The following is a 12,617-nucleotide window of genomic DNA, read 5'->3' as shown; positions in this document are numbered from 1 at the left end:
AATAATGAGCATATTATCATAACCCAAGAGACAAAACAATCTTTTCAATGGACAGGGACAGAAAACATTTTTTGGCTGAGGCAAGTAAATCAAATAGGATTTTCAGAAGTAGTGATTCAAATCCAAGCAAGGCATATTCTCACAGACAGTCATGTCTCACACTGAGATAAGCCTGTGATGTTGCATCCTACTCATGAAGGAAGAAACACCACCACCTATCTTGTTCCTCAATCTACTTTCCTGATCAGAAACACAGAGAGTGGGACCAAAGTCTGTTTGTCAGTTTTATCAGCCACAATAAAGCTTCTCCTTTGCAAATCTGTGCATGAGCAACATGATACAATTTGATGATCCACTTAGAGCCTACACAAGGGCTACAAACAGAAAGCGTTCTTCAAACAAGGGAGAACAGAGGTAGTGTTCTCTAATGTGGCCCTCTTACCCTACAAGACAGGTGATGGTATTTGGTAGGAAGGATAAGGAAGGTTTTGATTATCAGTTTCATCAGCTCCCATGCTGACATCAGGGAGCAGGACACAGCCCAACCACATGGAGGCTGAACCCAGCATGTGCTCTCCATGCTGCATGCAGCCACACAGCACCTCTGCCATCCCACACAGACAAATGGACGCTCACTCACAGCCATGCCTATCACCCTTCAAGACAACCACCTCCTTCAGTTCCTCCATGAAGCCATCACATAACCTCCCCTGCTACCCGGACTCTCCCTTCCACCCACATTAATCTTGTCTCCCCTTTCAGCATTCAGGTGAATCAAAAGGATTTTTTCAAAGCAAATATTCACCTCAACCCCAAGCATCTGTACTTCACATCCTGGCCTAGGCAACATCTTCAGTTCCCTTCTTTCACTACTCTCCTTGCTTACTGCTTCCTTTTCCTTCTCTCCTGCTCTCAGGCCACAGCCCACCCCTCCCTTCTCCTCTTTCAGCATGGTTCAGTTCATCTGCCTGCTCAGTTGGATAGAAAATGCCACTCACACAATTTCCATTCCCCAAAGGAATGGACAGACATTAAGGAATAGTTTTAAATAGAGCAAAGTAAAAGGCTTTGGTGTAGTCCTGTATTTCAGGACTGAAAGTATTTCAAGTCTGCAGTGCTGCAATTGTTTAAGAGCATCTTAAAGCATTCCCAGCAAAAGCACACAGTGCTGAACATCCGGACAGTAGCTTTGGGACATTCTTAATTCCCAGTACCTAACATACATCTGACACATTCATACCAGTATGTGTGTGTCTGATAGTTTAATAGCTAATACTATTATCTCCTGGATGCCCACCAGGCTATTAAGTCATTAGCTGTATCCTCACATCCCGAGATCTTATTGAACACAGTGGGGAAAGAAAAAGGAGAAAAGTCTGTCAGATCTGCCTGAAAACTGTTTTTTCCAAAAGAATCTCTTACACAGCATGCTCCAAAAGGCACTCTTGACTAAAGCCATGTTTAACAAACAATGGAGAAAAATCATTTACTGTGAGGCCATTATCAGACACCAGTGTGCTCCTCAGAGTGGGCAGACATCTGCGACATCTGCTTCAATGAAAACCCCCAGGGAATTATTCTGCAGTTTGGCACTGCAGCTGAGTGTTATAATGTAAAATATGAAGAACATAGCACAGCGGGGTGTCCAGGGACAGGGAAAGGCAATCCAAAAGGACTGCCCTAGTTTCTGTTAAAAATAGGTCAAAGAGGCAGTGTAATAATCAAAGTCTGGCAGCGCATACTAATTACTGACAGAATGTCTTACACTTGCATTGACTGGAAGCAACCCATACACAATCTTGTTAGCTAAATACACTGGGAACCTCCTTGGATATTTAATACTTGAAATGAAAATGCAGATTTCCTATCACTGCGAAAGACTGGTTTTACACTGGATGACCGACAGATTAATTTCCTGTTAAATCAGTAGCTTAGGAAGACATACTTTCCCCATAATGATTTTAAATTCATTGATGGATATTTGCTGAACTAATAAACAAATATGTTGCACTATGACTCTCAAGTAAATTGTAGATGATGTTGATTACAGAACATGAAATTACTACACAAGCGCATACAAAACTGCCCATGACAGCATTCACATGAATGAAATGGAACCAAAGTACTGAGAAGAATTTGCATATCTTATAATGGAATATGCAGTAATTAAGAGATGGAGGAAAGTCTCTGCACCTCAAAGTTAACACACGGCCCCAACATTCAAGGCTGATCCGCAACTTTCTCCAAACTAATGTATTAGTAGAACTAGAAGGAATAAACAATTTTTACTCTTTTGCTGAAACATCACTAATATAGCCTTGATCACAAATGTCTTTAAATACCCCATTTGATAAATCTTGATTCAGAAAGCCAGAACGGTGATTTCACAGTTACATAACAACATAACTATAGATACATAATTTTTGGCATTTTGCAGCAATATTGGTTGGGCTGCATCACCTTTTTCTTCAATTGATTTATCCCAGTAGAAAAATCTGCCATAGCAGTAATATATATACACCATGCAATAAGGTTAAAAGTCTCTGCAGCTTTGCAAAGAAATGTGCCCAGAAAATTATTTTCCTATTGCTCCATATCCAAGATCTGTAATGGGAAACTAGAAAGTTTATTTAGTCATGAACAATAGAACAGTAATAATGATTAAGCCCCATAACTAAGATTACAGGAAACTAGTCTCCCCTTTGATGTTCATTAATGGCAAATGAAGTTTCAAACATACACAATGAGCAGACACATGAGAATCCTTTATGCAAAAGTTCCTGCTTGAAGCATACAGTTTGGTCCAATTTCCTAAGTGTCTTAGGAAATCACACAACACACATGTAGGCCTATATGTCCTCCCAGCCCCTTTTCAGCACACTGACCTACCTTTGAAAGTATTGTAATTCTATCAGTTTCACATAAATTGGCAGATAAACAAAAGGAGATGAGGAGAGACAGACGCATGATTTTATTTTCAGACATTTATCTTGTTCCCCTACCCAAACATTCCAGTAGTCCAGAGGCAGAAGGCACAATGGCAGGCTGAGAGCAGTAGGCAAGCTGCTGGCCAGGCACAGGAGCAATGACTCACAGCCATCCCTGCTCCCCACTACCTTGGGACACCCACATTGTCCCCCTTCTCCTTGGACTCCCTTCACTCTTGCTCAGATACCTGAAGAAGAACACATCCGCCCCAGGCTCATCTTGGCCTATCGGTACCTACAGTAGTCTGAAAAATATGCTTATGTCAAGAACCTAAACAAACAGGCACACACAAATTACTTATGCAGTGTTTAAAATCCCGTTTGCACGTTTGAGTTGGTGTGCAAAAATAGAAATCCACCAATCCTGCTCTGAATGATGTACAGGTATTTATACAATGAAGCAGTAGAAAAGTGCTCAATCTGATTCCAGTTGTATTAGCTACACCTCCAGAACTCTTAGCTGTACAAAGCCTCCTTCATTTCAATGTATAGCTTATTTCACAATCTCTTTTTTTAATTTCCAAAATCTATTTGGACCAAATGTTTTGCTTTGGATCTACCATTGGAGCACGGTGCATTCAACAGTCCAATGCAATGCCTCAGTACAGTGCACCTGTTAAAACTGAGCCTTTTCAAGGAATGGTGAACAAAAATAATCAGCAACAAGGGTGCAGTCTTAAGACAGTGCTCGGAGTGGCCCATAAAATACTGAAATTCTGATAGCGTAAGTTTTAGAATAAAAATCTGATGTCTCATAACTAAGTCATGAGACCTCATCAGCTCCCTACAGCAGTCTTGATGCTTCCCCTAAAAGCCAGGTTGTCCCAAGGGAGCCATCTCGCTAATACTTCTCAGTAGAATGTAGTCTGAGCACAATTGCTGCTAATTTTACTTACCTCATTTGCTTGGTATCTCAGAGCTTTATAATGGCTGGCACTTCTGATGCATTGTAATATGGTTTAAAAAGAAATCAGCCTGAATAAAGAGAAGAAAATGCTATTGTCTGCCCTTTTTGTGTAGCTGAAATCTAATTGCAAGCACTTCCCCATTTCCTGGCAGAGCAACCACTGTTTTCCACACAGGTCTCTTTCCTGAAGATTTAGGTGATGATTAGCACAAGGAATCAACCAGCCCAGAGCATGGTCTCCATCAGTGCTCTTTCAAAATCACCATCAGCCCCAGGACAGCTGCGGCAGATACACAGGGATAGGGAGACAGACTCACACAATCGTTCGTTGGAAAAGACCTCTAAGATCACCTATCCAACCCCAACAGATCCCACCATGCCCACTAACCGTGTCCCTCAGTGCCACTTCTACATGTTTCTTGTTAGCATCCCTCGCTGCTGATGTTGCTCAACACACCATAAAGGACCACAGAGTGTCTTGTATGATGGGAATTGTGCACGATAAGCACTTCTGCTGTTTTGTTTGCTTGTTTTGCCCACCAGCAGCCCTCAGCCCCTCTCCACTTGCTTTGTGTGCCTTTGCAGCAACAGCTGTGACCTCTGCAGGCTGTTCACCGTGCTCAAAAAAAACACAGGATTCAAAATTAGCAAATGAATATTTAATCAATTAATATCAGGCAAGTGTGACAGCCTCAGATAAGCCAGTCTTTTCCACAGCGGGAAAGCACCAACGTTTCATTAAACAGGGCATATTTCCTTGCATACCTCATGTAAAACAGAATTAATAAAAGCAAAAGGAAAAATAAGCCAATTTTCGCAAATCCCTCTAAAGGATTTTTTAAACACAACAGTGTATCAAAGCCTTTGGTAGCTATTTAAGAAATAAAAATGGAAAGCTGCAAAATGGTTTTAGTTTCAGACCAACAACTGAACAAGAGATTACCCTAAACTTCCCAAGCGTTTTTAAACAAGTCCCAAATTCAGATAATTCTCCCCACCTCTGTGCATCACTTATCCTGCTGTTCCTGACAGCAGCAGGAGGAACTCTAAAGCTGTACAGCTCCATCACCACCCACAGAGCGGCCCATAACTTCCAACAAAGCAGCAATGTCTTTACATGGCCAGAATTAGCCGCTTCGATACCTCAAGCTGGGAATCTGCAGCCAAGGTATTTACCTTACCAAAAAGGGCACTTTTCATCAGGACACCTATTTACCCATAAATAGGTTTTCCAACAGGTTTCCATAACCAGGTTTCTCCGGGCACCTCACCTTCCCTAGAGAGGGAGCTGAGAACAGGATGGGCTCTGAAGACACACACGTGTCTTTTTTTGTTTTTCTGTATCCAGAGGTCAAAAATTAAAAAAAAAAAAAAATAAAAATTAAAAAGATTCCTGTTGAATTAACGTTTTTAATGGGCACAACTGGTGAATCAGAAAGCAGCAGCAATGGAAGTGGAAGACAAAATTAGTCAGTCCTGTTTTGATGCAACAGTTTCCAGAGAGTTCCCAACAAGGCTGAATGACAGGAGGTGATAGGAACAGGGTGGAGCATGTTTTAAGAGCTTTCAAAAGGGGGGATAGACCCTCACACCAACACTGTGTAGGTCTTTGCCCTGGAGTGCTTAGGGATTTCTGCTTTTCAAAAATGATACAGGGCTCTAGTCTTCAGAGAAAAATTGGGTATACTTATTTCCAGGGATCAGTACTTATTCATTGCAGTAATTACTGCTCCTCCCAGCGCACAACTTTCACCTTCTGCAGCATCAGAAAGACCACACGGTGTGAGTGGTGAGGCACTGATTTCCCAGAGCAACAGCTTTCCTCCTCCTGGCCCCACATCCTCAAAGCTTCTTGCTGATCACAAGTGTGCACAGCCCATTGGTCACCTCTCAGTAGGCTTATCTATTTAATTTCCAGCAGAGGGACACATTCTTCTGAAAGAAAATATCTGAATACTTCCTTTTCCAGCACCAGTTGCAATTAGAAACATTAAACAGCAGAACCAACAACTTTGGGGAGGGTGAAACAGCACTTTGTCAAGATTTTCCTGCCTTGTCATACTCCAACCATATTCAGAGCAACACTAGGATGGTGTCAAAAAAGCTCTCAGTGCACAAAAGCTGATTGATTTCAGCTCATTAGCAGTGCTTGATATGGGTCTCATTGGCTAAAAAAGATGGGTGCTGTGGGAGGTGAGAAACACGTTCACTTCTCTTTTCTCATTCCTACAAGGGAAAAACCTCCCACCCATATTTTTCCTATTGGTATGTGTATGCTCCTTTTTTATTTTTCCCCCCTAAAAAAGAGAAAAATGCATCCTTATATTTAAAATAGCACATCAAATCAAGCCAAGCATTCTCTAAGGCTATGCAAACACTCCAAATCCTCACAGAAGCAGAGCTCTTCTCCTAAATGAGAATTTGCAATCATGTCTGCAGTTCACCAAAACAGGCAGACTTCTGCCCTTCTGCTTGCATACAATGATAAACCATTTTTTGGAGATTGAGATCCCTCTTGGAATGTAAGTAATTAAGAAAATGTCTGTTTTAGAGCAGGATGGTGCCATGCCAGTTATGCATCAAAATGCCTCTGCTGCACAGCTGGTAGCCAAGTAGGCTTCTTTTAATAAAATTTAACTTAGCCCTTAGCCTTCCTATAAATGTGTATTTACCTTATGTTAACAATCTTTCAGCAGTGATAATAAATGCACTGCAGACAGAAAATAAATACAATTCAATACAGTTTTGTAACTATAAGACAAAATAATAGAACCACATTCTTCTGTCCAGTAGCATATGCCAAGTCTGATAAGCAAGTGCAAGGAAACACTCTTTTCTAATGTAAAAATCCTGATCCATATATAACACATAGAAGAAGATTTGAATGTGTCTGGACAAAAGCCTGAACAACACAGCTTTCTGGAATGAAATCCTTGAATAATACCTGCTTATCAGCCATGCCGTGGGTAGCATCACCTCCAAATACAATCTCTCACTCTGAAAAACCACACACAGAAAAAGCTTGTTAAACATGAAGCTGTGCACAGCCTTTCACTCTCAGAAAATAAGGTGGTATTTACCAAACACACAGTTGCATGCAGTTTTCCACACAGGAAATGGCCATGTATTGTATCTCCCTATAAAAATTAAAACAAACAGGATCCACTATAAATGTATTACACTTTGAATAGTAATCATCGACTGAAGACTTCCAAACAAAATCCTGGTTAAATTTTCTCAACTAGATTATTGAAGGAGTTTGCCCATAACAGAAAAACATGCCACCATATCACTGTTACGATGAGAACAAAACCGTTTAAGACACAACAAGCTACGTTGTTGGTGATAAGATACATTATTAACCTTTGCCAAGTTATATAAGCTAAGGTGTCTGAAGGATATTGAGCAAGAGGAGGAGATCTCTGAGGCACTGTTGGGTTTCTGCCACTCTAACTTTTGCCAGACACAAGTTCTCCAGAAGAACTACAGATGGCTCTCTCATGGAAACTTCAGCCCTGATCACTTAAAATACACAGATTTTACGATTTGAGGAATATTCTTCATGGGAATGTAACGTAAGATCTAAACAATCCTCAGTTCTGGGACCATATTGAAAACATTAAGTTAGGGTCCCACAAAGCCGTATATTTATTCATGAAAGGCACACAGACCCTCCCAGCAAGCTGTTGCAAAAATCTTTTGCTCAAAATTCTCAGCGAGGAAGACCTAAGAGTTCAAAGTGAACTAAAGCATTCAAATGAATGTTCAGTGATGACCACTCCATTCCCCGCGGTATCACCTTTGAAAGGCCAACAAATGCTTCCAGTCATATATCTCTCTTGTAGTTCATGTTCGATCCTATCAGAAGCTGCTGCTTTAATATTTACAATGCAGTTACAGGAGACCAGCACACAGCTGTCTTTCCTGCTCAGGTTCCTCCCCAAAACACCTACAGCTCCCTTATCTGCCTCGCCATTAGGTGGCAATGCAGCAACATGCATTGCCCAGCTGATGGCTGGACGGCACATTTATCCAAATTCCTGGCAACGCTGATTGAATATTTTGAAAAATAAATAAATCCTTTTTCTTTTTCCCTCGTTCTTACTCATCACTGTATTTTTTTAAACTGAAAAGGAGCAGAGGTAACCGTACATAACATTCATTGCTGCCAAAGGCCTGTGATGAAAAGGCCTCACTCATGCTTCTACAGCAGATCCAGAAAACTGCTTCCTAAACAATGCCAACATTTAAGCCCTAAAGACAACAAATGCAATTTTGGAGATCAAGAAAAATTACCAGATATTTCAGGGAAGTTTTGTGTGTCCAGAAAATCACATTCCATCCTTCAATTCATCTGGCTTTTTCCTATAGAGAACAAACAAAAAACAAAACCAAAACTCTAGAAACATTCTCAACAAAAAAACACATTTTAAAAAATGAAAAACTGCACTTTGGATAAAACCCTTTTTTTTTTTTTTTTTTTTTTTTTTTAATTGAAATCATAACTCAGACACATTTATATGCCCTGGATTTCTCTTTGTCTTGCTTTATATTCACAGTGCCAGAAAAGTAGCTTTTAACAAAGCAACAGCTGGACTCAGACTCTGGGAATTACTGTGTTTTCATCTCTGCTTGGTCTGACTGCTAACCAGACCACTTCCTGCGGAGGAAATCAAAGTCTTTTATGTCACAGAGTCATGAGCTACGACATATGTAAGTGCTCTGCAGGAACTCAGCAAAAGCACTTGCAAGTAGAAGGGAGGAGAAAAAGTGCTTCCATTAAGTCTTATCCGTTGACTTTTTAAAGAAATTCCAGCCTGCTTCTTGTTTTGTCTGTGGGCCATAACATTGGCCTTTGTGTTTAGCTTGTGTTATGAAACGCAGTTGTACCATGAACAGAGACCAACTCTGAAGAACCAAGAAAATGGGAGCCCTGAGTGCCAATTCCTCTCCTCTCCATCAGAGCCTCTCTGCAGCAGTTGGATGCCACCAATTCAGATGAGGGAAGGTGAAAGCTGTAGCGTTTTGTATAATTTTATTTTAGAGAATAAGTACAGAGATTTGTCCGGCTCCTACACAAAATCACTACGGAAGTTCTAGTCTTTAATAGAAATCTCAAACAATGTGTTCTTGAAATGAAACCTAGGCTACTTAAATACAGACAACCAAACTTAAGATAGTATCAAGTCCAAAGAAGATATCACTTAAATTCTTAAGAAAAAAACCCCAACAACTGGAAAACCTTTAACCCTCCATCTGGAGCACAAGCATTCCTTTAAGTTGTTGTTTTATTAGACAGAAGACAACAGAAGCATTTTAAAGGCTTTTTCTGCACCTCCCCTTGCTCACTGCGCTCCTCCAGGTAGCTCTCGTTTCCAGGTCCGCTTTCAGTAACTCAGCCACAGCAAAGAGCACTATGATCTCCCCCGGGGCCTGCCTGGGCCATCATTCTCACTGCCATCAGCAAGGCTCCTGGTTCCAGATTTGCCTTTCCCAATGCTTGTCCTGCCTGCTGGCTTCTGGAACATGGCTCCTCTAGTTCACCAAGTCCTCCATCTGCCCCAGGTACTCTCCTTTACCAGAAACATATTTGTGAATGGATAGGGGAAAAAAATGAACAAATACTGTCCACAACACCAAAGGGTTTTTATACTTTCTTCTGCATACACCAATTCCATACACCAGCCCCCATTCACTGTGCTGTAAGCCGAGAGCAGCGAAAACCAGGAGCAGCCCATAATGCCAATTTCTCATTGCTACAAAGATAACTCTTAAAAAAAAAAAAAAAAATCAAAGGAAAAGAATTGCGTTCATAAGGCCTTATGCTGCAATTAAACACTGCACTGGAAGCAAAGGGGTCAGCAGAGAGCAGTGCCCCTTGCAGAAGGAGGGGTGAGGGCCCTGGGTACACTCTGCAACTCACAATGTGGTGAAGAGCTCAGAGGATTTACAGCCGGTCAGAGTGAGGAACAGAATAGATTTAAAAGGCTGAGAAGTGCTGCTGCTCTCTGAGAGCTTTGCAGTGCGTTTTATAGCTTTGAAATATTACAGGCATTGTTTTGGAATCAATAATAATGAAAATAATCACTCCTGAAAGCACTGCTCAAGATTCATCCTCTTGCTGGCAACTTCGTTTTGCTTATCGCTGATTTATACATTCTTGATATATTTCCATTCTTATCACTTCCATACTCTTTCTATAGTTCAGAAGATATTATAAAGCCTAGTCACTTTTCTCTTGGGCAGGATCCAGATGGACTGCCAGACCATGTTTTCTACTAGTATTGAGTTCATTACAGTCAATGCACTCACATCACCATAAAACCTATAAGAAAGGCAGAGAACAAGGCCAGGCACAAGCAGATGCAGCTCTGATTGATAAAGTTCACACACTTGCTACCTAAGAAGCACTAGACACAGCATGCACTAACTGCTCTGCAATAAATAATGCTGAGCACACAGTGGATTGTGCAAGCCTGATAATGGCATCCTGCAGTGCTCCTTTACAAACAATAGGGCAGAAGCTGGAGAGAACACTCCCTAAGCAAAACTAGTGAGAAAGCACTGAGGAGATAGGTGTAAAAAACTAAGAGAAAGGGCACACAAAAAAGTAGCCCTGTGTGCAAAGTAAAAGCCCAAAACTGTGTTAGTAGAGCAGTAGCTAGAAAGCAACATGACATGCATTCAAATAGGGGAGTTCTGGTTCAGGGAAACCTGTGCGCTTCTTATTCTTCCTTCGTGCATATCTGTGCGCTGTGATAGCATGCAACAAAGGGTGGCTGATTATAAATGAATGTCTCTCACATCATGTATTTACCATGCTTCTGCAGGGCTAAATATAGCAGCTGGCAGCAGCATAAAGTTGCTACCCAAGGAGTAAAACCTAAGTGAGTAATGGGGCAAGTTGACCAAACCTGACTCCTTAGGACAGCGAGGAACATCTGGCTTGTCTCCATGGGTGTGGTGACTAAGCCAAGGGAACTGGCCTCAGTAAAATCAGCCCCTGCAGCAATAGCTGTCATTTTTTCAGATTAACATTTACTAAATCCTGTTGTGCTCAAAAGCTGTAGGGCTGTGCCTAGAGGGCATGTAAACTCTGCAATGACCACACTCAAGGCACGATACACAAAGCAGGATGCAGCCCTGCACGTGGCCATCCCCTCCTGTCCCATCGCTGTGAGCCCCAGGCATTTTGAGCATGGCCTCAGGTTCCAGCAGCACTGAAACTGCCTTTTAACACCAAAGCTATCCCTTGGTCCAGTACCAGAACTTTTATTGTAGAAAAAAAGGAACAACAAAAGAAAATTAAGATTATCACCAGACTATATCTGAGTTGAGAGGGAAAGGAATTTAAGACACCGAAGGAACAGTGCTTCCCTATGACTTCCCTCTACTGACTCCCAAAGGCTGCAGATACGCACAGTGGAGGTGCTGAGCTTCTCCAGATATCACAAAAAACCCTTCTATCAAGAGCTGGTGGGGCATCACTTCAGGGCAGTCACTGCCACCTTCCTTTGTAACAAGTTGTAATTTGGCTGTAAGAACAGGAAAGGCAAAATTTCACAGGCATAGAGGAAAATGGTTCAGAAGCAGATTGATAAGACATGCCTTTGTCATTAAGAGATGGAGCATAACCATAACCTCTGCACCTCAGATAACCACAAATGCACCTGCTAGAGGTCCTCTTCTGTTGTCACACTCCTCCACAAGCAACCACGCTCATCTACCCACACTAAAACACACTGGCAGCCCCCAGACAGATGGACACATCTGTACTGCCATATTCCAGCACTTGAGCCCTCAAAAAGTGACCGCCTGGCCCAGTGAGAGCTGGCTCCAGCAGAGACACCCCAAAATACCCTTCTAAAGGGGAGATAAGACACAGCTACTTAAGTCTCTTCATTTCCATAACACTGTATAATTTTTGGTACATTAAAAAATACCCAAAGATGACACAGGAGTTTAATGTAAGGACGCTGAACTTAGAAACACAACTTCAGCCAGCTCTGTCCTGTTGTTAGTGGTATCCTTAAAACAGTTCTAAAAGCATTAAGGGAAACTCAGAAAGGCTGGCAACAACATGGCACTGAGGTTAACTCCTCCAGATTTTTGATAGGTACCAAATCCCGCATTAGGTTCTAGGAGAATCTGGGGTGGGAGCTGTTTTTATAAACGCCTTCCCCAGCATATCAGGGCAGAAGAGCATTTAAAGCCTTAACAGCTAATTCATTTATTTATTTTTTATTACTGAAACAAATAAAACTGACTTTCAAAAGTCTAGCTTGATGGATTCTGCAGACAAAAAAAAAAATCGATTTTTTTCTTCCCATTTTTTGTCACCCGTGCCAAGCTAAAATCCATTGCAGATTTTCTGCATCTGCATTTAAATTGTCAAACAAGTGCTCCTATTGCAAAGTAATAGACTTCAGGGCTGCAGAGCGACACAAAGAGCTGTGGCTGGACCGTCGTGAGTAACAAAGCGTACGTCTTTCTGTTACCACACAATTTTCAGTGAAATATTTCTGTATTGCTTTTCCAGTGAGCCAATGCCCACCTCCCTGCTAGTAGCCGAGTGCTTCATTTCACCTATATTTCCCCTAGCACTTACTAAAGCAGTGATCCAGACTAAGCTGGTTTGCACTGCCTACGACGGGATGTTAGGTATTGAGAGGCTGTGTGCATTAACTGCCAGAACAGATGAGTGCTTTAACACTTACAAATCA

At 41.6% G+C, this 12,617-nt stretch overlaps 1 long non-coding RNA gene across 1 annotated transcript in view; it reads right to left on the bottom strand.

Annotated features, from left to right (window-relative positions):
* The window catches only part of LOC122182733, a 280,673-nt gene that overhangs the window by 153,941 nt on the left and 114,115 nt on the right, over positions 1–12,617 (bottom strand). Inside the window, exon 2 of the long non-coding RNA XR_006179961.1 lies at positions 8,191–8,259. This is a non-coding gene — a long non-coding RNA (uncharacterized LOC122182733). The remainder of the gene's footprint in view (positions 1–8,190; positions 8,260–12,617) is intronic.

Source organism: Lagopus leucura, unplaced genomic scaffold (genome assembly GCF_019238085.1).
Source record: "Lagopus leucura isolate 7727_CA_CO unplaced genomic scaffold, USGS_WTPT01 Super-Scaffold_100015, whole genome shotgun sequence".
Taxonomy (NCBI): Eukaryota; Metazoa; Chordata; class Aves; order Galliformes; family Phasianidae; genus Lagopus; species Lagopus leucura.
This window is presented reverse-complemented; position numbering and strand designations above follow the sequence as displayed.